The 16,310-nt window shown below is 47.4% G+C and overlaps 47 non-coding genes across 47 annotated transcripts; all 47 read right to left on the bottom strand.

The window, feature by feature from the left end:
- Nucleotides 1-183: 183 nt before the first annotated feature.
- LOC145148549 (5S ribosomal RNA) lies at nucleotides 184-299 on the bottom strand. Its single transcript, XR_013729429.1, has one exon. It is a non-coding gene; the product is annotated as a 5S ribosomal RNA (ribosomal RNA).
- A 229-nt stretch (nucleotides 300-528) lies between these two features.
- Nucleotides 529-647, bottom strand: LOC145134064 (5S ribosomal RNA). The gene has a single exon (XR_013718882.1). It is a non-coding gene; the product is annotated as a 5S ribosomal RNA (ribosomal RNA).
- Nucleotides 648-875: 228 nt separating this feature from the next.
- Nucleotides 876-994, bottom strand: LOC145147787 (5S ribosomal RNA). The gene has a single exon (XR_013728677.1). It is a non-coding gene; the product is annotated as a 5S ribosomal RNA (ribosomal RNA).
- Nucleotides 995-1,223: 229 nt separating this feature from the next.
- Nucleotides 1,224-1,342, bottom strand: LOC145134058 (5S ribosomal RNA). Its single transcript, XR_013718881.1, has one exon. It is a non-coding gene; the product is annotated as a 5S ribosomal RNA (ribosomal RNA).
- A 230-nt stretch (nucleotides 1,343-1,572) lies between these two features.
- Nucleotides 1,573-1,691, bottom strand: LOC145149420 (5S ribosomal RNA). Its single transcript, XR_013730278.1, has one exon. It is a non-coding gene; the product is annotated as a 5S ribosomal RNA (ribosomal RNA).
- Nucleotides 1,692-1,919: 228 nt separating this feature from the next.
- On the bottom strand, nucleotides 1,920-2,038 carry LOC145149181 (5S ribosomal RNA). The gene has a single exon (XR_013730036.1). It is a non-coding gene; the product is annotated as a 5S ribosomal RNA (ribosomal RNA).
- A 232-nt stretch (nucleotides 2,039-2,270) lies between these two features.
- On the bottom strand, nucleotides 2,271-2,389 carry LOC145148560 (5S ribosomal RNA). The gene has a single exon (XR_013729439.1). It is a non-coding gene; the product is annotated as a 5S ribosomal RNA (ribosomal RNA).
- A 227-nt stretch (nucleotides 2,390-2,616) lies between these two features.
- LOC145149651 (5S ribosomal RNA) lies at nucleotides 2,617-2,735 on the bottom strand. Its single transcript, XR_013730504.1, has one exon. It is a non-coding gene; the product is annotated as a 5S ribosomal RNA (ribosomal RNA).
- Nucleotides 2,736-2,954: 219 nt separating this feature from the next.
- LOC145152486 (5S ribosomal RNA) lies at nucleotides 2,955-3,073 on the bottom strand. Its single transcript, XR_013733013.1, has one exon. It is a non-coding gene; the product is annotated as a 5S ribosomal RNA (ribosomal RNA).
- Nucleotides 3,074-3,300: 227 nt separating this feature from the next.
- Nucleotides 3,301-3,419, bottom strand: LOC145149611 (5S ribosomal RNA). Its single transcript, XR_013730466.1, has one exon. It is a non-coding gene; the product is annotated as a 5S ribosomal RNA (ribosomal RNA).
- Nucleotides 3,420-3,650: 231 nt separating this feature from the next.
- On the bottom strand, nucleotides 3,651-3,769 carry LOC145145144 (5S ribosomal RNA). Its single transcript, XR_013726132.1, has one exon. It is a non-coding gene; the product is annotated as a 5S ribosomal RNA (ribosomal RNA).
- Nucleotides 3,770-3,999: 230 nt separating this feature from the next.
- LOC145147699 (5S ribosomal RNA) lies at nucleotides 4,000-4,118 on the bottom strand. The gene has a single exon (XR_013728595.1). It is a non-coding gene; the product is annotated as a 5S ribosomal RNA (ribosomal RNA).
- A 228-nt stretch (nucleotides 4,119-4,346) lies between these two features.
- LOC145147584 (5S ribosomal RNA) lies at nucleotides 4,347-4,465 on the bottom strand. Its single transcript, XR_013728483.1, has one exon. It is a non-coding gene; the product is annotated as a 5S ribosomal RNA (ribosomal RNA).
- Nucleotides 4,466-4,695: 230 nt separating this feature from the next.
- On the bottom strand, nucleotides 4,696-4,814 carry LOC145146584 (5S ribosomal RNA). Its single transcript, XR_013727521.1, has one exon. It is a non-coding gene; the product is annotated as a 5S ribosomal RNA (ribosomal RNA).
- A 232-nt stretch (nucleotides 4,815-5,046) lies between these two features.
- LOC145150342 (5S ribosomal RNA) lies at nucleotides 5,047-5,165 on the bottom strand. The gene has a single exon (XR_013731160.1). It is a non-coding gene; the product is annotated as a 5S ribosomal RNA (ribosomal RNA).
- A 231-nt stretch (nucleotides 5,166-5,396) lies between these two features.
- On the bottom strand, nucleotides 5,397-5,515 carry LOC145144266 (5S ribosomal RNA). Its single transcript, XR_013725278.1, has one exon. It is a non-coding gene; the product is annotated as a 5S ribosomal RNA (ribosomal RNA).
- A 227-nt stretch (nucleotides 5,516-5,742) lies between these two features.
- Nucleotides 5,743-5,861, bottom strand: LOC145147890 (5S ribosomal RNA). The gene has a single exon (XR_013728787.1). It is a non-coding gene; the product is annotated as a 5S ribosomal RNA (ribosomal RNA).
- Nucleotides 5,862-6,088: 227 nt separating this feature from the next.
- LOC145149290 (5S ribosomal RNA) lies at nucleotides 6,089-6,207 on the bottom strand. The gene has a single exon (XR_013730140.1). It is a non-coding gene; the product is annotated as a 5S ribosomal RNA (ribosomal RNA).
- A 227-nt stretch (nucleotides 6,208-6,434) lies between these two features.
- Nucleotides 6,435-6,553, bottom strand: LOC145150422 (5S ribosomal RNA). Its single transcript, XR_013731248.1, has one exon. It is a non-coding gene; the product is annotated as a 5S ribosomal RNA (ribosomal RNA).
- A 218-nt stretch (nucleotides 6,554-6,771) lies between these two features.
- Nucleotides 6,772-6,890, bottom strand: LOC145144833 (5S ribosomal RNA). The gene has a single exon (XR_013725836.1). It is a non-coding gene; the product is annotated as a 5S ribosomal RNA (ribosomal RNA).
- Nucleotides 6,891-7,118: 228 nt separating this feature from the next.
- On the bottom strand, nucleotides 7,119-7,237 carry LOC145149610 (5S ribosomal RNA). Its single transcript, XR_013730465.1, has one exon. It is a non-coding gene; the product is annotated as a 5S ribosomal RNA (ribosomal RNA).
- Nucleotides 7,238-7,468: 231 nt separating this feature from the next.
- On the bottom strand, nucleotides 7,469-7,587 carry LOC145145026 (5S ribosomal RNA). Its single transcript, XR_013726019.1, has one exon. It is a non-coding gene; the product is annotated as a 5S ribosomal RNA (ribosomal RNA).
- A 230-nt stretch (nucleotides 7,588-7,817) lies between these two features.
- On the bottom strand, nucleotides 7,818-7,936 carry LOC145147698 (5S ribosomal RNA). Its single transcript, XR_013728594.1, has one exon. It is a non-coding gene; the product is annotated as a 5S ribosomal RNA (ribosomal RNA).
- Nucleotides 7,937-8,164: 228 nt separating this feature from the next.
- LOC145148220 (5S ribosomal RNA) lies at nucleotides 8,165-8,283 on the bottom strand. The gene has a single exon (XR_013729114.1). It is a non-coding gene; the product is annotated as a 5S ribosomal RNA (ribosomal RNA).
- Nucleotides 8,284-8,514: 231 nt separating this feature from the next.
- On the bottom strand, nucleotides 8,515-8,633 carry LOC145146582 (5S ribosomal RNA). Its single transcript, XR_013727519.1, has one exon. It is a non-coding gene; the product is annotated as a 5S ribosomal RNA (ribosomal RNA).
- Nucleotides 8,634-8,865: 232 nt separating this feature from the next.
- Nucleotides 8,866-8,984, bottom strand: LOC145150341 (5S ribosomal RNA). Its single transcript, XR_013731159.1, has one exon. It is a non-coding gene; the product is annotated as a 5S ribosomal RNA (ribosomal RNA).
- A 231-nt stretch (nucleotides 8,985-9,215) lies between these two features.
- Nucleotides 9,216-9,334, bottom strand: LOC145144265 (5S ribosomal RNA). Its single transcript, XR_013725277.1, has one exon. It is a non-coding gene; the product is annotated as a 5S ribosomal RNA (ribosomal RNA).
- A 227-nt stretch (nucleotides 9,335-9,561) lies between these two features.
- On the bottom strand, nucleotides 9,562-9,680 carry LOC145147889 (5S ribosomal RNA). Its single transcript, XR_013728786.1, has one exon. It is a non-coding gene; the product is annotated as a 5S ribosomal RNA (ribosomal RNA).
- A 228-nt stretch (nucleotides 9,681-9,908) lies between these two features.
- On the bottom strand, nucleotides 9,909-10,027 carry LOC145144907 (5S ribosomal RNA). Its single transcript, XR_013725908.1, has one exon. It is a non-coding gene; the product is annotated as a 5S ribosomal RNA (ribosomal RNA).
- Nucleotides 10,028-10,254: 227 nt separating this feature from the next.
- LOC145151035 (5S ribosomal RNA) lies at nucleotides 10,255-10,373 on the bottom strand. The gene has a single exon (XR_013731833.1). It is a non-coding gene; the product is annotated as a 5S ribosomal RNA (ribosomal RNA).
- A 233-nt stretch (nucleotides 10,374-10,606) lies between these two features.
- Nucleotides 10,607-10,725, bottom strand: LOC145135892 (5S ribosomal RNA). Its single transcript, XR_013720112.1, has one exon. It is a non-coding gene; the product is annotated as a 5S ribosomal RNA (ribosomal RNA).
- A 229-nt stretch (nucleotides 10,726-10,954) lies between these two features.
- On the bottom strand, nucleotides 10,955-11,073 carry LOC145134050 (5S ribosomal RNA). The gene has a single exon (XR_013718879.1). It is a non-coding gene; the product is annotated as a 5S ribosomal RNA (ribosomal RNA).
- A 229-nt stretch (nucleotides 11,074-11,302) lies between these two features.
- On the bottom strand, nucleotides 11,303-11,421 carry LOC145155694 (5S ribosomal RNA). Its single transcript, XR_013736123.1, has one exon. It is a non-coding gene; the product is annotated as a 5S ribosomal RNA (ribosomal RNA).
- Nucleotides 11,422-11,651: 230 nt separating this feature from the next.
- On the bottom strand, nucleotides 11,652-11,770 carry LOC145144790 (5S ribosomal RNA). The gene has a single exon (XR_013725792.1). It is a non-coding gene; the product is annotated as a 5S ribosomal RNA (ribosomal RNA).
- Nucleotides 11,771-11,999: 229 nt separating this feature from the next.
- On the bottom strand, nucleotides 12,000-12,118 carry LOC145148761 (5S ribosomal RNA). Its single transcript, XR_013729631.1, has one exon. It is a non-coding gene; the product is annotated as a 5S ribosomal RNA (ribosomal RNA).
- A 229-nt stretch (nucleotides 12,119-12,347) lies between these two features.
- On the bottom strand, nucleotides 12,348-12,466 carry LOC145148911 (5S ribosomal RNA). Its single transcript, XR_013729775.1, has one exon. It is a non-coding gene; the product is annotated as a 5S ribosomal RNA (ribosomal RNA).
- Nucleotides 12,467-12,696: 230 nt separating this feature from the next.
- On the bottom strand, nucleotides 12,697-12,815 carry LOC145151078 (5S ribosomal RNA). Its single transcript, XR_013731874.1, has one exon. It is a non-coding gene; the product is annotated as a 5S ribosomal RNA (ribosomal RNA).
- A 233-nt stretch (nucleotides 12,816-13,048) lies between these two features.
- Nucleotides 13,049-13,167, bottom strand: LOC145144264 (5S ribosomal RNA). Its single transcript, XR_013725276.1, has one exon. It is a non-coding gene; the product is annotated as a 5S ribosomal RNA (ribosomal RNA).
- A 228-nt stretch (nucleotides 13,168-13,395) lies between these two features.
- Nucleotides 13,396-13,514, bottom strand: LOC145147887 (5S ribosomal RNA). Its single transcript, XR_013728784.1, has one exon. It is a non-coding gene; the product is annotated as a 5S ribosomal RNA (ribosomal RNA).
- Nucleotides 13,515-13,743: 229 nt separating this feature from the next.
- On the bottom strand, nucleotides 13,744-13,862 carry LOC145147886 (5S ribosomal RNA). Its single transcript, XR_013728782.1, has one exon. It is a non-coding gene; the product is annotated as a 5S ribosomal RNA (ribosomal RNA).
- A 229-nt stretch (nucleotides 13,863-14,091) lies between these two features.
- LOC145144675 (5S ribosomal RNA) lies at nucleotides 14,092-14,210 on the bottom strand. Its single transcript, XR_013725681.1, has one exon. It is a non-coding gene; the product is annotated as a 5S ribosomal RNA (ribosomal RNA).
- A 226-nt stretch (nucleotides 14,211-14,436) lies between these two features.
- On the bottom strand, nucleotides 14,437-14,555 carry LOC145150585 (5S ribosomal RNA). Its single transcript, XR_013731400.1, has one exon. It is a non-coding gene; the product is annotated as a 5S ribosomal RNA (ribosomal RNA).
- A 230-nt stretch (nucleotides 14,556-14,785) lies between these two features.
- Nucleotides 14,786-14,904, bottom strand: LOC145143562 (5S ribosomal RNA). Its single transcript, XR_013724593.1, has one exon. It is a non-coding gene; the product is annotated as a 5S ribosomal RNA (ribosomal RNA).
- A 229-nt stretch (nucleotides 14,905-15,133) lies between these two features.
- On the bottom strand, nucleotides 15,134-15,252 carry LOC145134042 (5S ribosomal RNA). Its single transcript, XR_013718878.1, has one exon. It is a non-coding gene; the product is annotated as a 5S ribosomal RNA (ribosomal RNA).
- A 230-nt stretch (nucleotides 15,253-15,482) lies between these two features.
- Nucleotides 15,483-15,601, bottom strand: LOC145149419 (5S ribosomal RNA). The gene has a single exon (XR_013730277.1). It is a non-coding gene; the product is annotated as a 5S ribosomal RNA (ribosomal RNA).
- Nucleotides 15,602-15,831: 230 nt separating this feature from the next.
- Nucleotides 15,832-15,950, bottom strand: LOC145151077 (5S ribosomal RNA). Its single transcript, XR_013731873.1, has one exon. It is a non-coding gene; the product is annotated as a 5S ribosomal RNA (ribosomal RNA).
- Nucleotides 15,951-16,180: 230 nt separating this feature from the next.
- On the bottom strand, nucleotides 16,181-16,299 carry LOC145144262 (5S ribosomal RNA). Its single transcript, XR_013725274.1, has one exon. It is a non-coding gene; the product is annotated as a 5S ribosomal RNA (ribosomal RNA).
- Nucleotides 16,300-16,310: the final 11 nt, after the last annotated feature.

Genomic DNA, 16,310 nt, shown 5'->3' with positions numbered 1-16,310 from the left:
CTTCCTTTGTTTTCGTACGCGAGGCGTGGGACCCACGTGACCGATCGGCTCCGTTCAAAAAATACGAAAACCATCAACCATAAAGCGGAGGCCACCCGAGCATAGAAATAGCAAGAAAGAAAAAAAAAACAAAAAAAAACCGCACGTAAAATCTAAAAAAACGCAAACAGGCAACGAAAAAGGGGGGTGCAACACGAGGACTTCCCAGGGGGTCACCCATCCTACTACTCTCGCCCAAGCACGCTTAACTGCGGAGTTCTGATGGGATCCGGTGCATTAGTGCTGGTATGATCGCACCCGAAATACTATCCATGCTTATTGCTTTTATGTCTTAAAAGACGCAGAACCTCCTTTGTTTTCGTACGCGAGGCGTGGGACCCACGTGACCGATCGGCTCCGTTCCAAAAATACGAAAAGCATCAACCATGAAGCGGAGGCCACCCGAGCATAAAAATAGCAAGAAAGAAAAAAAAAACAAAAAAAACCGCACGTAAAATCTAAAAAAACGCAAACGGGCAACGAAAATGGGGGGTGCAACACGAGGACTTCCCAGGGGGTCACCCATCCTAGTACTACTCACGCCCAAGCACGCTTAACTGCGGAGTTCTGATGTGATCCGGTGCATTAGTGCTGGTATGATCGCACCCGAAATACTATCCATGCTTATTGCTTTTATGTCTTAAAAGACGCAGAACCTCCTTTGTTTTCGTACGCGAGGCGTGGGACCCACTTGACCGATCGACTCCGTTCCAAAAATACGAAAACCATGAACAATGAAGCAGAGGCCAACCGAGCGTAGAAATAGCAAGAAAGAATAAAAAAACAAAAAAAACCGCACGTAAAATCTAAAAAAACGCAAACGGGCAACGAAAAAGCAGGTGCAACACGAGGACTTCCCAGGGGGTCACCCATCCTAGTACTACTCTCGCCCAAGCACGCTTCACAGCGGAGTTCTGATGGGATCCGGTGCATTAGTGCTGGTATGATCGCACCCGAAATACTATCCATGCTTATTGCTTTTATGTCTTAAAAGACGCAGAACCTCCTTTGTTTTCGTACGCGAGGCGTGGGACCCACGTGACCGATCGGCTCCGTTCCAAAAATACGAAAAGCATCAACCATGAAGCGGAGGCCACCCGAGCATAAAAATAGCAAGAAAGAAAAAAAAAACAAAAAAAACCGCACGTAAAATCTAAAAAAACGCAAACGGGCAACGAAAATGGGGGGTGCAACACGAGGACTTCCCAGGGGGTCACCCATCCTAGTACTACTCACGCCCAAGCACGCTTAACTGCGGAGTTCTGATGTGATCCGGTGCATTAGTGCTGGTATGATCGCACCCGAAATACTATCCATGCTTATTGCTTTTATGTCTTAAAAGACGCAGAACCTCCTTTGTTTTCGTACGCGAGGCGTGGGACCCACTTGACCGATCGACTCCGTTCCAAAAATACGAAAACCATGAACAATGAAGCAGAGGCCAACCGAGCGTAGAAATAGCAAGAAAGAATAAAAAAACAAAAAAAACCGCACGTAAAATCTAAAAAAACGCAAACGGGCAACGAAAAAGGGGGGGTGCAACACGACAACTTCCCAGGGGGTCACCCATCCTAGTACTACTCTCGCCCAAGCACGCTTAACTGCGGAGTTCTGATGGGATCCGGTGAATTAATGTTGGTATGATCGCACCCGAAATACTATCCATGCTTATTGCTTTTATGTCTTAAAAGACGCAGAACCTCCTTTGTTTTCGTTCGCGAGGCGTGGGACCCACGTGACCGATCGGCTCCGTTCCAAAAATACGAAAACCATGAACCATGAAACGGAGGCCACCCGAGCATAGAAATAGCAAGAAAGAAAAAAACAAAAAAAAAACCGCACGTAAAATCTAAAAAAACGCAAACGGGCAACGAAAAAGGGGGGTGCAACACGAGGACTTCCCTGGGGGTCACCCATCCTAGTACTACTCTCGCCCAAGCACGCTTAACTGCGGAGTTCTTATAGGATCCGATGCATTAGTGCAGGTATGATCGCACCCGAAATACTAACCATGCTTATTGCTTTTATGTCTTAAAAGACGCAGAACCTCCTTTGTTTTCGTACGCGAGGCGTGGGACCCACGTGACCGATCGGCTCCGTTCCAAAAATACGAAAACCATGAACCATGAAGCGGAGGCCACCCGAGCATAGAAATAGCAAGAAAGAAAAAAAAACAAAAAAAACCGCACGTAAAATTAAAAAAACGCAAACGGGCAACGAAAAAGGGGGGGGGGGTGCAACACGAGGACTTCAGAGGGGGTCACCCATCCTAGTACTACTCTCGCCCAAGCACGCTTCACAGCGGAGTTCTGATGGGATCCGGTGCATTAGTGCTGGTATGATCGCACCCGAAATACTATCCATGCTTATTGCTTTTATGTCTTAAAAGACGCAGAACCTCCTTTGTTTTCGTACGCGAGGCGTGGGACCCACGTGACCGATCAGCTCCGTTCCAAAAATACGAAAACCATGAACCATGAAGCGGAGGCCACGCGAGCATAGAAATAGCAAGAAAGAAAAAAAACAAAAAAAACCACACGTAAAATCTAAAAAAACGCAAACGGGCAACGAAAAAGGGGGGTGCAACACGACAACTCCCCAGGGGGTCACCCATCCTAGTACTACTCTCGCCCAAGCACGCTTAACTGCAGAGTTCTGATGGGATCGGGTGCATTAGTGCTGGTATGATCGCACCCGAAATACTATCCATGCTTATTGCTTTTATGTCTTAAAAGACGCAGAACCTCCTTTGTTTTCTTACGCGAGGCGTGGGACCCACGTGACCGATCGGCCCCGTTCCAAAAATACGAAAAGCATCAACCATGAAGCGGAGGCCAACCGAGCATAGAAATAGCAAGAAAGAAAAAAAAACCGCACGTAAAATCTAAAAAAACGCAAACGGGCAACGAAAAAGGGGGGTGCAACACGAGGACTTCCCAGGGGGTCACCCATCCTAGTACTACTCTCGCCCAAGCACGCTTAACTGCGGAGTTCTGATGGGATCCGGTGCATTAGTGCCGGTATGATCGCACCCGAAATACTATCCATGCTTATTGCTTTTATGTCTTGAAAGACGCAGAACCTCCATTGTTTTCGTACTCGATGCGTGGGACCCACGTGACCGATCGACTCCGTTCCAAAAATACGAAAACCATGAACCATGAAGCGGAGGCCACCCGAGCATAGAAATAGCAAGAAAGAAAAAAAAACAAAAAAAAACCGCACGTAAAATCTAAAAAACGCAAACGGGCAACGAAAAAGCAGGTGCAACACGAGGACTTCCCAGGGGGTCACCCATCCTAGTACTACTCTCGCCCAAGCACGCTTCACAGCGGAGTTCTGATGGGATCCGTTGCATTAGTGCTGGTATGATCGCACCCGAAATACTATCCATGCTTATTGCTTTTATGTCTTAAAAGACGCAGAACTTCCTTTGTTTTCGTACGCGAGGCGTGGGACCCACGTGACCGATCGGCTCCGTTCCAAAAATACGAAAACCATCAACCATGAAGCGGAGGCCACCCGAGCATAGAAATAGCAAGAAAGAAAAAAAAATCAAAAAAAAAACCGCACGTAAAATCTAAAAAAACGCAAACAGGCAACGAAAAAGGGGGGTGCAACACGAGGACTTCCCAGGGGGTCACCCATCCTAGTACTACTCTCGCCCAAGCACGCTTAACTGCGGAGTTCTGATGGGATCCGGTGCATTAGTGCTGGTATGATCGCACCCGAAATACTATCCATGCTTATTGCTTTTATGTCTTAAAAGACGCAGAACCTCCTTTGTTTTCGTACGCGAGGCGTGGGACCCACGTGACCGATCGGCTCCGTTCCAAAAATACGAAAACCATCAACCATGAAGCGGAGGCCACCCGAGCATAGAAATAACAAGAAAGAAAAAAAAAACAAAAAAAAACCGCACGTAAAATCTAAAAAAACGCAAACGGGCAACGAAAAAGGGCGGTGCAACACGAGGACTTCCCAGGGGGTCACCCATCCTAGTACTACTCTCGCCCAAGCACGCTTCACAGCGGAGTTCTGATGGGATCCGGTGCATTAGTGCTGGTATGATCGCACCCGAAATACTATCCATGCTTATTGTTTTTATGTCTTAAAAGACGCAGAACCTCCTTTGTTTTCGTACGTGAGGCGTGGGACCCACGTGACCGATCAGCTCCGTTCCAAAAATACGAAAACCATGAACCATGAAGCGGAGGCCACGCGAGCATAGAAATAGCAAGAAAGAAAAAAAAACAAAAAAAACCACACGTAAAATCTAAAAAAACGCAAACGGGCAACGAAAAAGGGGGGTGCAACACGACAACTTCCCAGGGGGTCACCCATCCTAGTACTACTCTCGCCCAAGCACGCTTAACTGCAGAGTTCTGATGGGATCGGGTGCATTAGTGCTGGTATGATCGCACCCGAAATACTATCCATGCTTATTGCTTTTATGTCTTAAAAGACGCAGAACCTCCTTTGTTTTTCGTACGCGAGGCGTGGGACCCACGTGACCGATCGGCCCCGTTCCAAAAATACGAAAAGCATCAACCATGAAGCGGAGGCCACCCGAGCATAGAAATAGCAAGAAAGAAAAAAAAAACAAAAAAAAACCGCACGTAAAATCTAAAAAAACGGAAACGGGCAACGAAAAAGGAGGTGCAACACGAGGACTTACCAGGGGGTCACCCATCCTAGTACTACTCTCGCCCAAGCACGCTTAACTGCGGAGTTCTGATGGGATCCGGTGCATTAGTGCCGGTATGATCGCACCCGAAATACTATCCATGCTTATTGCTTTTATGTCTTAAAAGACGCAGAACCTCCTTTGTTTTCGTACGCGAGGCGTGGGACCCACGTGACCGATCGGCTCCGTTCCAAAAATACGAAAACCATCAACCATGAAGCGGAGGCCACCCGAGCATAGAAATAGCAAGAAAGAAAAAAAAACAAAAAAAAAAACCGCACGTAAAATCTAAAAAAACGCAAACGGGCAACGAAAAAGGGGGGGTCCAACACGAGGACTTCCCAGGGGGTCACCCATCCTAGTACTACTCTCGCCCAAGCACGCTTCACAGCGGAGTTCTGATGGGATCCGTTGCATTAGTGCTGGTATGATCGCACCCGAAATACTATCCATGCTTATTGCTTTTATGTCTTAAAAGACGCAGAACCTCCTTTGTTTTCGTACGCGAGGCGTGGGACCCACGTGACCGATCGGCTCCGTTCCAAAAATACGAAAACCATCAACCATGAAGCGGAGGCCACCCGAGCATAGAAATAGCAAGAAAGAAAAAAAATCAAAAAAAAAACCGCACGTAAAAACTAAAAAAACGCAAACGGGCAACGAAAAAGGGGGGGTGCAACACGAGGACTTCCCAGGGGGTCACCCATCCTAGTACTACTCTCGCCCAAGCACGCTTCACAGCGGAGTTCTGATGGGATCCGGTGCATTAGTGCTGGTATGATCGCACCCGAAATACTATCCATGCTTATTGCTTTTATGTCTTAAAAGACGCAGAACCTCTTTTGTTTTCGTACGCGAGGCGTGGGACCCACGTGACCGATCAGCTCCGTTCCAAAAATACGAAAACCATGAACCATGAAGCGGAGGCCACGCGAGCATAGAAATAGCAAGAAAGAAAAAAAACAAAAAAAACCACACGTAAAATCTAAAAAAACGCAAACAGGCAACGAAAAAGGGGGGTGCAACACGACAACTTCCCAGGGGGTCACCCATCCTAGTACTACTCTCGCCCAAGCACGCTTCACAGCGGAGTTCTGATGGGATCCGGTGCATTAGTGCTGGTATGATCGCACCCGAAATACTATCCATGCTTATTGCTTTTATGTCTTAAAAGACGCAGAACCTCCTTTGTTTTCGTACGCGAGGCGTGGGACCCACGTGACCGATCGGTCCCGTTCCAAAAATACGAAAAGCATCAACCGTGAAGCGGAGGCCAACCGAGCATAGAAATAGCAAGAAAGAAAAAAAACAAAAAAAAAACGCACGTAAAATCTAAAAAAACGCAAACGGGCAACGAAAAAGGAGGTGCAACACGAGGACTTACCAGGGGGTCACCCATCCTAGTACTACTCTCGCCCAAGCACGCTTAACTGCGGAGTTCTAATGGGATCCGGTGAATTAATGCTGGTATGATCGCACCCGAAATACTATCCATGCTTATTGCTTTTATGTCTTAAAAGACGCAGAACCTCCTTTGTTTTCGTACGCGAGGCGTGGGACCCACGTGACCGATCGGCTCCGTTCCAAAAATACGAAAACCATGAACCATGAAACGGAGGCCACGCGAGCATAGAAATAGCAAGAAAGAAAAAAAACAAAAAAAACCACACGTAAAATCTAAAAAAACGCAAACGGGCAACGAAAAAGGGGGGTGCAACACGACAACTCCCCAGGGGGTCACCCATCCTAGTACTACTCTCGCCCAAGCACGCTTAACTGTAGAGTTCTGATGGGATCGGGTGCATTAGTGCTGGTATGATCGCACCCGAAATACTATCCATGCTTATTGCTTTTATGTCTTAAAAGACGCAGAACCTCCTTTGTTTTCGTACGCGAGGCGTGGGACCCACGTGACCGATCGGCCCCGTTCCAAAAATACGAAAAGCATCAACCATGAAGCGGAGGCCAACCGAGCATAGAAATAGCAAGAAAGAAAAAAAACCGCACGTAAAATCTAAAAAAACGCAAACGGGCAACGAAAAAGGGGGGTGCAACACGAGGACTTCCCAGGGGGTCACCCATCCTAGTACTACTCTCGCCCAAGCACGCTTAACTGCGGTGTTCTGATGGGATCCGGTGCATTAGTGCCGGTATGATCGCACCCGAAATACTATCCATGCTTATTGCTTTTATGTCTTAAAAGACGCAGAACCTCCTTTGTTTTCGTACTCGATGCGTGGGACCCACGTGACCGATCGGCTCCGTTCCAAAAATACGAAAACCATGAACCATGAAGCGGAGGCCACCCGAGCATAGAAATAGCAAGAAAGAAAAAAAAAACAAAAAAAAACCGCACGTAAAATCTAAAAAACGCAAACGGGCAACGAAAAAGCAGGTGCAACACGAGGACTTCCCAGGGGGTCACCCATCCTAGTACTACTCTCGCCCAAGCACGCTTCACAGCGGAGTTCTGATGGGATCCGTTGCATTAGTGCTGGTATGATCGCACCCGAAATACTATCCATGCTTATTGCTTTTATGTCTTAAAAGACGCAGAACTTCCTTTGTTTTCGTACGCGAGGCGTGGGACCCACGTGACCGATCGGCTCCGTTCCAAAAATACGAAAACCATCAACCATGAAGCGGAGGCCACCCGAGCATAGAAATAGCAAGAAAGAAAAAAAAATCAAAAAAAAAACCGCACGTAAAATCTAAAAAAACGCAAACAGGCAACGAAAAAGGGGGGTGCAACACGAGGACTTCCCAGGGGGTCACCCATCCTAGTACTACTCTCGCCCAAGCACGCTTAACTGCGGAGTTCTGATGGGATCCGGTGCATTAGTGCTGGTATGATCGCACCCGAAATACTATCCATGCTTATTGCTTTTATGTCTTAAAAGACGCAGAACCTCCTTTGTTTTCGTACGCGAGGCGTGGGACCCACGTGACCGATCGGCTCCGTTCCAAAAATACGAAAACCATCAACCATGAAGCGGAGGCCACCCGAGCATAGAAATAACAAGAAAGAAAAAAAAAACAAAAAAAAACCGCACGTAAAATCTAAAAAAACGCAAACGGGCAACGAAAAAGGGCGGTGCAACACGAGGACTTCCCAGGGGGTCACCCATCCTAGTACTACTCTCGCCCAAGCACGCTTCACAGCGGAGTTCTGATGGGATCCGGTGCATTAGTGCTGGTATGATCGCACCCGAAATACTATCCATGCTTATTGCTTTTATGTCTTAAAAGACGCAGAACCTCCTTTGTTTTCGTACGTGAGGCGTGGGACCCACGTGACCGATCAGCTCCGTTCCAAAAATACGAAAACCATGAACCATGAAGCGGAGGCCACGCGAGCATAGAAATAGCAAGAAAGAAAAAAAAACAAAAAAAACCACACGTAAAATCTAAAAAAACGCAAACGGGCAACGAAAAAGGGGGGTGCAACACGACAACTTCCCAGGGGGTCACCCATCCTAGTACTACTCTCGCCCAAGCACGCTTAACTGCAGAGTTCTAATGGGATCGGGTGCATTAGTGCTGGTATGATCGCACCCGAAATACTATCCATGCTTATTGCTTTTATGTCTTAAAAGACGCAGAACCTCCTTTGTTTTTCGTACGCGAGGCGTGGGACCCACGTGACCGATCGGCCCCGTTCCAAAAATACGAAAAGCATCAACCATGAAGCGGAGGCCACCCGAGCATAGAAATAGCAAGAAAGAAAAAAAAAACAAAAAAAAAACCGCACGTAAAATCTTAAAAAACGGAAACGGGCAACGAAAAAGGAGGTGCAACACGAGGACTTACCAGGGGGTCACCCATCCTAGTACTACTCTCGCCCAAGCACGCTTAACTGCGGAGTTCTGATGGGATCCGGTGCATTAGTGCCGGTATGATCGCACCCGAAATACTATCCATGCTTATTGCTTTTATGTCTTAAAAGACGCAGAACCTCCTTTGTTTTCGTACGCGAGGCGTGGGACCCACGTGACCGATCGGCTCCGTTCCAAAAATACGAAAACCATGAACCATGAAGCGGAGGCCACCCGAGCATAGAAATAGCAAGAAAGAAAAAAAAACAAAAAAAAAAACCGCACGTAAAATCTAAAAAAACGCAAACGGGCAACGAAAAAGGGGGGGTCCAACACGAGGACTTCCCAGGGGGTCACCCATCCTAGTACTACTCTCGCCCAAGCACGCTTCACAGCGGAGTTCTGATGGGATCCGTTGCATTAGTGCTGGTATGATCGCACCCGAAATACTATCCATGCTTATTGCTTTTATGTCTTAAAAGACGCAGAACCTCCTTTGTTTTCGTACGCGAGGCGTGGGACCCACGTGACCGATCGGCTCCGTTCCAAAAATACGAAAACCATCAACCATGAAGCGGAGGCCACCCGAGCATAGAAATAGCAAGAAAGAAAAAAAATCAAAAAAAAAACCGCACGTAAAAACTAAAAAAACGCAAACGGGCAACGAAAAAGGGGGGGTGCAACACGAGGACTTCCCAGGGGGTCACCCATCCTAGTACTACTCTCGCCCAAGCACGCTTCACAGCGGAGTTCTGATGGGATCCGGTGCATTAGTGCTGGTATGATCGCACCCGAAATACTATCCATGCTTATTGCTTTTATGTCTTAAAAGACGCAGAACCTCTTTTGTTTTCGTACGCGAGGCGTGGGACCCACGTGACCGATCAGCTCCGTTCCAAAAATACGAAAACCATGAACCATGAAGCGGAGGCCACGCGAGCATAGAAATAGCAAGAAAGAAAAAAAACAAAAAAAACCACACGTAAAATCTAAAAAAACGCAAACGGGCAACGAAAAAGGGGGGTGCAACACGACAACTTCCCAGGGGGTCACCCATCCTAGTACTACTCTCGCCCAAGCACGCTTCACAGCGGAGTTCTGATGGGATCCGGTGCATTAGTGCTGGTATGATCGCACCCGAAATACTATCCATGCTTATTGCTTTTATGTCTTAAAAGACGCAGAACCTCCTTTGTTTTCGTACGCGAGGCGTGGGACCCACGTGACCGATCGGTCCCGTTCCAAAAATAAGAAAAGCATCAACCGTGAAGCGGAGGCCAACCGAGCATAGAAATAGCAAGAAAGAAAAAAAACAAAAAAAAAACGCACGTAAAATCTAAAAAAACGCAAACGGGCAACGAAAAAGGGGGGTGCAACACGAGGACTTCCCAGGGGGTCACCCATCCTAGTACTACTCTCGCCCAAGCACGCTTAACTGCGGAGTTCTGATGGGATCCGGTGCATTAGTGCTGGTATGATCGCACCCGAAATACTATCCATGCTTATTGCTTTTATGTCTTAAAAGACGCAGAACCTCCTTTGTTTTCGTACGCGAGGAGTGGGACCCACTTGACCGATCGGCTCCGTTCCAAAAATACGAAAACCATGAACCATGAAGCGGAGGCCACCCGAGCATAGAAATAGCAAGAAAGAAAAAAAAAACAAAAAAAACCGCACGTAAAATCTAAAAAACGCAAACGGGCAACGAAAAAGCAGGTGCAACACGAGGACTTACCAGGGGGTCACCCATGCTAGTACTACTCTCGCCCAAGCACGCTTCACAGCGGAGTTCTGATGGGATCCGGTGAATTAATGCTGGTATGATCGCACCCGAAATACTATCCATGCTTATTGCTTTTATGTCTTAAAAGACGCAGAACCTCCTTTGTTTTCGTACGCGAGGCGTGGGACCCACGTGACCGATCGGCTCCGTTCCAAAAATACGAAAACCATCAACCATGAAGCGGAGGTCACCCGAGCATAGAAATAGCAAGAAAGAAAAAAAAACAAAAAAAAAAAACCGCACGTAAAATCTAAAAAAACGCAAACGGGCAACGAAAAAGGGGGGGTGCAACACGAGGACTTCCCAGGGGGTCACCCATCCTAGTACTACTCTCGCCCAAGCACGCTTAACTGCGGAGTTCTGTTGGGATCCGGTGCATTAGTGCTGGTATGATCGCACCCGAAATACTATCCAGGCTTATTGCTTTTATGTCTTAAAAGACGCAGAACCTCCTTTGTTTTCGTACGCGAGGCGTGCGACCCACGTGACCGATCGGCTCCGTTCCAAAAATACGAAAAGCATCAACCATGAAGCGGAGGCCACCCGAGCATAAAAATAGCAAGAAAGAAAAAAAAACAAAAAAAACCGCACGTAAAATCTAAAAAAACGCAAACGGGCAACGAAAATGGGGGGGTGCAACACGAGGACTTCCCAGGGGGTCACCCATCCTAGTACTACTCACGCCCAAGCACGCTTAACTGCGGAGTTCTGATGTGATCCGGTGCATTAGTGCTGGTATGATCGCACCCGAAATACTATCCATGCTTATTGCTTTTATGTCTTAAAAGACGCAGAACCTCCTTTGTTTTCGTACGCGAGGCATGAGACCCACTTGACCGATCGACTCCGTTCCAAAAATACGAAAACCACGAACCATGAAGCAGAGGCCAACCGAGCGTAGAAATAGCAAGAAAGAATAAAAAAACAAAAAAAACCGCACGTAAAATCTAAAAAAACGCAAACGGGCAACGAAAAAGGGGGATGCAACACGAGGACTTCCCAGGGGGTCACCCATTCTAGTACTACTCTCGCCCAAGCACGCTTAACTGCGGAGTTCTGATGGGATCCGGTGCATTAGTGCTGGTATGATCGCACCCGAAATACTATCAATGCTTATTGCTTTTATGTCTTAAAAGACGCAGAACCTCCTTTGTTTTCGTACGCGAGGCGTGGGACCCACGTGACCGATCGGCTCCGTTCCAAAAATACGAAAAGCATCAACCATGAAGCGGAGGCCAACCGAGCATAGAAATAGCAAGAAAGAAAAAAAAACTAAAAAAAAACCGCACGTAAAATCTAAAAAAACGCAAACGGGCAACGAAAAAGGGGGGTGCAACACGAGGACTTCCCAGGGGGTCACCCATCCTAGTACTACTCTCGCCCAAGCACGCTTAACTGCGGAGTTCTGATGGGATCCGGTGCATTAGTGCTGGTATGATCGCACCCGAAATACTATTCATGCTTATTGCTTTTATGTCTTAAAAGACGCAGAACCTCCTTTGTTTTCGTACGCGAGGCGTGGGACCCACGTGACCGATCAGCTCCGTTCCAAAAATACGAAAACCATGAACCATGAAGCGGAGGCCACGCGAGCATAGAAATAGCAAGAAAGAAAAAAAAAACAAAAAAAACCACACGTAAAATCTAAAAAAACGCAAACGGGCAACGAAAAAGGGGGGTGCAACACGACAACTTCCCAGAGGGTCACCCATCCTAGTACTACTCACGCCCAAGCACGCTTCACAGCGGAGTTCTGATGGGATCCGGTGCATTAGTGCTGGTATGATCGCACCCGAAATACTATCCATGCTTATTGCTTTTATGTCTTAAAAGACCCAGAACCTCCTTTGTTTTCGTACGCGAGGCGTGGGACCCACGCGACCGATCGGCTCCGTTCCAAAAATACGAAAAGCATCAACCATGAAGCGGAGGCCACCCGAGCATAGAAATAGCAAGAAAGAAAAAAAAACAAAAAAAAAACCGCACGTAAAATCTAAAAAAACGCAAACGGGCAACGAAAAAGGAGGTGCAACACGAGGACTTACCAGGGGGTCACCCATCCTAGTACTACTCTCGCCCAAGCACGCTTAACTGCGGAGTTCTGATGGGATCCGGTGAATTAATGCTGGTATGATCGCACCCGAAATACTATCCATGCTTATTGCTTTTATGTCTTAAAAGACGCAGAACCTCCTTTGTTTTCGTACGCGAGGCGTGGGACCCACGTGACCGATCGGCTCCGTTCCAAAAATACGAAAACCATGAACCATGAAACGGAGGCCACCCGAGCATAGAAATAGCAAGAAAGAAAAAAAACAAAAAAAAAACCGCACGTAAAATCTAAAAAAACGCAAACGGGCAACGAAAAAGGGGGGGTGCAACACGAGGACCTCCCAGGGGGTCACCCATCCTAGTATTACTCTCGCCCAAGCACGCTTAACTGCGGAGTTCTTATAGGATCCGATGCATTAGTGTTGGTATGATCGCAACCGAAATACTAACCATGCTTATTGCTTTTATGTCTTAAAAGACGCAGAACCTCCTTTGTTTTCGTACGCGAGGCGTGGGACCCACGTGACCGATCGGCTCCGTTCCAAAAATACGAAAACCATGAACCATGAAGCGGAGGCCACCCGAGCATAGAAATAGCAAGAAAGAAAAAAAAACAAAAAAAACCGCACGTAAAAACTAAAAAAACGCAAACGGGCAACGAAAAAGGGGGGGGGGGTGCAACACGAGGACTTCCCAGGGGGTCACCCATCCTAGTACTACTCTCGCCCAAGCACGCTTCACAGCGGAGTTCTGATGGGATCCGGTGCATTAGTGCTGGTATGATCGCACCCGAAATACTATCCATGCTTATTGCTTTTATGTCTTAAAAGACGCAGAACCTCCTTTGTTTTCGTACGCGAGGCGTGGGACCCACGTGACCGATCAGCTCCGTTCCAAAAATACGAAAACCATGAACCATGAAGCGGAGGCCACGCGAGCATAGAAATAGCAAGAAAGAAAAAAAAACAAAAAAAACCACACGTAAAATCTAAAAAAACGCAAACGGGCAACGAAAAAGGGGGGTGCAACACGACAACTTCCCAGGGGGTCACCCATCCTAGTACTACTCTCGCCCAAGCACGCTTCACAGCGGAGTTCTGATGGGATCCGGTGCATTAGTGCTGGTATGATCGCACCCGAAATACTATCCATGCTTATTGCTTTTATGTCTTAAAAGACGCAGAACCTCCTTTGTTTTCGTACGCGAGGCGTGGGACCCACGTGACCGATCGGCCCCGTTCCAAAAATACGAAAAGCATCAACCATGAAGCGGAGGCCAACCGAGCATAGAAATAGCAAGAAAGAAAAAAAAAACAAAAAAAACCACACGTAAAATCTAAAAAAACGCAAACGGGCAACGAAAAAGGGGGGTGCAACACGACAACTTCCCAGGGGGTCACCCATCCTAGTACTACTCTCGCCCAAGCACGCTTCACAGCGGAGTTCTGATGGGATCCGGTGCATTAGTGCTGGTATGATCGCACCCGAAATACTATCCATGCTTATTGCTTTTATGTCTTAAAAGACGCAGAACCTCCTTTGTTTTCGTACGCGAGGCGTGGGACCCACGTGACCGATCGGCCCCGTTCCAAAAATAAGAAAAGCATCAACCATGAAGCGGAGGCCAACCGAGCATAGAAATAGCAAGAAAGAAAAAAAAACAAAAAAAAAACCGCACGTAAAATCTAAAAAAATGCAAACGGGCAACAAAAAAGGGGGTGCAACACGAGGACTTCCCAGGGGGTCACCCATCCTAGTACTACTCTCGCCCAAGCACGCTTAACTGCGGAGTTCTGATGGGATCCGGTGCATTAGTGCTGGTATGATCGCACCCGAAATACTATCCATGCTTATTGCTTTTATGTCTTAAAAGACGCAGAACCTCCTTTGTTTTCGTACTCGAGGCGTGGGACCCACTTGACCGATCGGCTCCGTTCCAAAAATACGAAAACCATGAACCATGAAGCGGAGGCCACCCGAGCATAGAAATAGCAAGAAAGAAAAAAAAACAAAAAAAACCGCACGTAAAATCTAAAAAACGCAAACGGGCAACGAAAAAGCAGGTGCAACACGAGGACTTCCCAGGGGGTCACCCATCCTAGTAGTACTCTCGCCCAAGCACGCTTCACAGCGGAGTTCTGATGGGATCCGTTGCATTAGTGCTGGTATGATCGCACCCGAAATACTATCCATGCTTATTGCTTTTATGTCTTAAAAGACGCAGAACTTCCTTTGTTTTCGTACGCGAGGCGTGGGACCCACGTGACCGATCGGCTCCGTTCAAAAAATACGAAAACCATCAACCATAAAGCGGAGGCCACCCGAGCATAGAAATAGCAAGAAAGAAAAAAAAAACAAAAAAAAACCGCACGTAAAATCTAAAAAAACGCAAACAGGCAACGAAAAAGGGGGGTGCAACATGAGGACTTCCCAGGGGGTCACCCATCCTAGTACTACTCTCGCCCAAGCACGCTTAACTGCGGAGTTCTGATGGGATCCGGTGCATTAGTGCTGGTATGATCGCACCCGAAATACTATCCATGCTTATTGCTTTTATGTCTTAAAAGACGCAGAACCTCCTTTGTTTTCGTACGCGAGGCGTGGGACCCACGTGACCGATCGGCTCCGTTCCAAAAATACGAAAAGCATCAACCATGAAGCGGAGGCCACCCGAGCATAAAAATAGCAAGAAAGAAAAAAAAAACAAAAAAAACCGCACGTAAAATCTAAAAAAACGCAAACGGGCAACGAAAATGGGGGGTGCAACACGAGGACTTCCCAGGGGGTCACCCATCCTAGTACTACTCACGCCCAAGCACGCTTAACTGCGGAGTTCTGATGTGATCCGGTGCATTAGTGCTGGTATGATCGCACCCGAAATACTATCCATGCTTATTGCTTTTATGTCTTAAAAGACCCAGAACCTCCTTTGTTTTCGTACGCGAGGCGTGGGACCCACTTGACCGATCGACTCCGTTCCAAAAATACGAAAACCATGAACAATGAAGCAGAGGCCAACCGAGCGTAGAAATAGCAAGAAAGAATAAAAAAACAAAAAAAACCGCACGTAAAATCTAAAAAAACGCAAACGGGCAACGAAAAAGGGGGGGTGCAACACGACAACTTCCCAGGGGGTCACCCATCCTAGTACTACTCTCGCCCAAGCACGCTTAACTGCGGAGTTCTGATGGGATCCGGTGAATTAATGTTGGTATGATCGCACCCGAAATACTATCCATGCTTATTGCTTTTATGTCTTAAAAGACGCAGAACCTCCTTTGTTTTCGTTCGCGAGGCGTGGGACCCACGTGACCGATCGGCTCCGTTCCAAAAATACGAAAACCATGAACCATGAAACGGAGGCCACCCGAGCATAGAAATAGCAAGAAAGAAAAAAAACAAAAAAAAAACCGCACGTAAAATCTAAAAAAACGCAAACGGGCAACGAAAAAGGGGGGGTGCAACACGAGGACCTCCCAGGGGGTCACCCATCCTAGTATTACTCTCGCCCAAGCACGCTTAACTGCGGAGTTCTTATAGGATCCGATGCATTAGTGTTGGTATGATCGCAACCGAAATACTAACCATGCTTATTGCTTTTATGTCTTAAAAGACGCAGAACCTCCTTTGTTTTCGTACGCGAGGCGTGGGACCCACGTGACCGATCGGCTCCGTTCCAAAAATACGAAAACCATGAACCATGAAGCGGAGGCCACCCGAGCATAGAAATAGCAAGAAAGAAAAAAAAACAAAAAAAACCGCACGTAAAAACTAAAAAAACGCAAACGGGCAACGAAAAAGGGGGGGGTGCAACACGAGGACTTCCCAGGGGGTCACCCATCCTAGTACTACTCTCGCCCAAGCACGCTTCACAGCGGAGTTCTGATGGGATCCGGTGCATTAGTGCTGGTATGATCGCACCCGAAATACTATC

This window comes from Lactuca virosa, chromosome 1 (assembly GCF_052849685.1).
Source record: "Lactuca virosa cultivar CGN04683 chromosome 1, Lactuca_virosa_CGN04683_v6, whole genome shotgun sequence".
NCBI classification, from domain to species: Eukaryota; Viridiplantae; Streptophyta; class Magnoliopsida; order Asterales; family Asteraceae; genus Lactuca; species Lactuca virosa.
This window is presented reverse-complemented; position numbering and strand designations above follow the sequence as displayed.